Genomic DNA, 4,181 nt, shown 5'->3' with positions numbered 1-4,181 from the left:
ACGACCGAAAAAAAACAATACGATGCTACCTGCATAAATAACACGGTCATTCACAGACACGACATGTTTAGTATTTAAGCCTGCGCGGCAACAAAAATTTAAGTTACTTTTCGGCTTACACGAAAAAAGCTATTTCGCTGTATATATATATATATCACCTGTGGAGGAACCGGACAGAGTTCCTTAGTTGCGCGCCCGAGACATTTACTATCGCTGAACTGCCAAGGCGTGATGCACTTGCGCGCTGTGGTGAGTTAGAAATGCTAAATGAATGAACTGCTGCTGCTTCACACTACCAATAGCGACTGCCGCACTGCCGCACCTCACGGGTAACACGTTCCGCTTCACAAACCTGTTCAACGGTGGCAGATTTGCCGATGAAATTAAACCCCAACTTTTCTAGTAGAAATAATAAAGCTGATCGGTGTCCCAGTTACGAATTTTTAACCTTTTCTAGCCATTGCTCTTCAAAACAACGTGATAAAAAAAGGCCAAACGCGAAAAGCTGTCTAAAAAACGGCCCAATACCAAAATCATATCACCACTGACAGTAAATAAAAGCCTCATGTCAAAGGCCCCATCAACAATTGATAATCAAATCAGCCTTATGAAAAAGTCGTATTACCGAATGATCTCCGAAAACGGCCAAACGCATATTTTTGCAAATTACAAAGTAAATCAATGTTTTTTCTGCTAGTTGTTGCATTACACATTAAACTAATATGTTTTTGCATCATAATGTGACATTCAACTCTAAGCAACACTGTTTATATCAAATAAAGAGTTAAAAAATGATGCTCAAGTTTCAATATCGATTTTCTCGAAACTGTCAGTTTTGACTTCGGCCTATTTGAAATGTTGCTCTTGTATTATGCTCGCAGCCCGCTATTTTACGCCACATGGGCGGGATTTTACTGCATTTCAAATGAAAATAGCAACACTGATTGTGATTACGTGGAAAAGGGAGTAAAATAATTTTGCTTTTGTCATCACATCACTCGTTGACAGTTCGGCATGAGATTTGCTGTAAGTGCGAGCAGTTTAGGAAATCTCTTTTACTGCTGGCAACGGCAATCTTGCACGCCTCGCACACGTTTTGTCGGTTTTGGTGTTGACTGTTCGTAACGTTCGTAATGAGATTAAATGATTAAAATTTTCGCCGATCTCGTAAAATTAAAAATTAAAATGCGAAGGCAGTGTCATCTGCAACAATAAAACGACGAAGTTCAAGACAGGAATTTTCCGAATTTTCTCTTATCAATATTGTTCGCGTTTGTTTCCATCTTTCGTGTGAGTTTACAAATAAAATAAATCCCCGATTCAGCATCGCGAGCGTGGTTTATCATCCTTTAATATTAATTTAGTAAAAGCAACAACGAATCGATGAACTGGACGTCAGGTACGATTATAGTGAAGCCGGTCGATGGAAAAGTCATTCCGAATGTTCCGATCCTGGTAGAGCCACCACATTCTTTGGCCCTATACTGGTTGCAACCAGCAGCAAACACATATCAAGGAACCATCATCAACCCAGCAAATCGGATAAGATTGCGGGTATCAAAATTACCGGTAGTAAACAACCCGGCATTAGCTCCGATGAACTGACCAAACGTACAATCGATGAAGTCCATCCGGACGTCCGGATCGGTTGTGTTCATACCCTGGCGCCCTCGGATGCTCTCGGAGGGCGATTGCGATTGAGGACTAGAGGAGGGTGATGTGCGAGATGATTGACTGGGCTTAGTTTGAAGTCGGACATGTAAGGTAAGTGAGTACGAATTAATATTTTGCAAAAATATTCTTTCTGTCATTAATAAAATGGCTGTTCATTGATTGATAAAATTACTATTACTATTGCAGCTAACTGGCACCTTTATCTCCTAACATCAGCTAATACCAGAGACAGACATACAATTGGGTCCTAAAGGCCTATGTCGTTTTTAGCTTGAATCGATGAGGTTAGGGTTAGGAACACATATTTTGATATTCAATTTTATATTTTTAGGCTATTGCCGTTAAAAACCTTTTTTTTTAATTTTGTAAAATTTTGAACAAAAAATAAACATTTGGGCAACCTTACATAGACAAACTATCCAGCTTTCCACGAGCGATAATGGCGGATATTGAGCACAAGTGGGCACAATCTTTTGACATTCATTGGAGGAGCGTCGAGTTCGCCCTGACGGAGTTACTATGGATACATTCATGATTGTTTGTTGTTCGAGTGTAACAATGTAAACATTGTTTAATTTTTCAGATCGCGTTAACCTTATCGGAATCCGGTTATAAGGTGAGTCATTTGAATTGGCAAAATATAATCATGTTTTTTAATCAACACTTTCGTTTAGGTTGGCTTATTAGACATTAATCTGTGCGGTCCCAGAGTTCCATTCTTACTAGGACTAGAGGATCACGATGTTCACCAATGCGAAGAAGGATGGGTACCGGTTTATACCAGTGCCGAAAAGAAACTGGCCGTTATGTCGATTGGTTTTCTATTGAAGAGCCGAACCGAAGCTGTTATTTGGCGAGGATCCAAGAAGACTGCAATGATCAAACAGTTTTTAGAGGAAAAAAAATTTCGTCCATAGAATTCTTTCGTGCGATTACCTGGGTATAAAGGGAAATTTAAGAGTACCAACAGAGAGATCGCTGGTTCGACCGATGGAGCAGATTTAGATGAGTTCAGCTTGGATGATGCCGACTACGACACCATTGCCAACAATGCCATGCGAGTGCAGAAAAGGCTGCACAACGAACAAAACGTGTTTATCATTCAACCATACATAAAGTGGGGACCGAAAAAGTCTTCCAGCAAATCAGAACATCAACTTGCGGAGGCGGAAGCGTTGGTTCGTTCGATACCCAAATGGACAGTAGAGTACGCCCTGAAAGTTCCGCTGGAATCGCTAGATAAAAAGCATCTTTTTGGCGTTGGGAAACTGGAAGAAATTAAAATGTGTTTGCAAAACCTGCAAACTTCTGGAACGTTAATCACTTGTGTATTTGTCAGTAAGGGCACTTTGTCTCTGGTGCAAAAGCAGATACTAGAAGAACATTTTAAACTTCCCGTAATGGACCGTTATTCTGTAGTAATACAGATTCTGCGCTTGCATGCCATAAGCACTGAAGCTAAACTGCAGGTTGCAATGGCCGAAATTCCATACATTTGGAATCAGATGAAGAATCAAGACTCAGTACTAAAAGTCGTATTTATCTTACCGAATCACAAAGGCACATGCTTCGCATCCGCGAAAGAAAGCTGAAAAATGAACTGGCATCTATTCGGTCGCATCGCGATTTGCTCCGCAATAGACGCAAACAGAAAGCCTATACAATTGTTGCTGTCGTTGGCTACACCAGTGCCGGTAAAACCTCTCTGATTAAAGCCTTCACCGAGGAAAAATCTCTCGAACCGCGAAATCAGCTATTTGCCACGTTGGATGTAACGGCTCATGCTGGCTGGCTTCCATGCAAGCTGGAAGTACTCTATGGACACCCTCGGTTTTATGGCGGATATCCCGACGGGACTGATCGATACTTGCCGATGTCATCGTCCATGTACAGTTGCAAGAAATTGAGCGGCAAATTCTGGTCGTTACCGGTCGCCAAAAGCTTATTATACGCGTTCCTATGGGCGGCCAAGAGGTGGCTAGGCTATACAAGAATGCAGCTGTAACGGAAACGGCTGCCGATCCTCGGGATAGTCAGCGGCTGCTGGTCGGAGCGGTGATTACCGAAGCCAAACTACAACAGTTTCGGCATCTGTTTGTTTAGAAAAGGGCTTCGTTAGCCTACGCCTAACTTCATCCATTAATACAACGAGTTGTGCAAAGTAATTAAGTCTAGTTCATGTAAATAAACACACAACTGGTTGATAGCAAGAATGAAAAAATATTATCTTATTGAACGAAAAATTCGACTTTTTGTATTCAATAACCAGGTCCATCACGCTTTCAAAGCGCTCGAATATATGAAAACCTTGAAAGACGATTTTAATGTGCAGCCAATTGCATTTCAACATTAAAATTTACGACCACAAAAAACTTAAATCAATAATTGTTGGTGTCTAATTTTAACGAATCTACTGTTTTACCTGACTCACTGCGAATATGCGTATTATTGAAATAGAACATAACCATACGTTTAATTCGTTTATAACGCATATGCAGTTAATATCG

At 40.7% G+C, this 4,181-nt stretch overlaps 1 pseudogene; it reads left to right on the top strand.

Moving 5' to 3' along the window:
• The first annotated feature begins 1,383 nt into the window (after positions 1-1,383).
• LOC128735970 (putative GTP-binding protein 6) lies at positions 1,384-3,581 on the top strand (annotated as a pseudogene).
• The last annotated feature ends 600 nt before the right edge of the window (positions 3,582-4,181 follow it).

Source organism: Sabethes cyaneus, chromosome 2 (genome assembly GCF_943734655.1).
Source record: "Sabethes cyaneus chromosome 2, idSabCyanKW18_F2, whole genome shotgun sequence".
Classification (NCBI taxonomy): domain Eukaryota; kingdom Metazoa; phylum Arthropoda; class Insecta; order Diptera; family Culicidae; genus Sabethes; species Sabethes cyaneus.
This window is presented reverse-complemented; position numbering and strand designations above follow the sequence as displayed.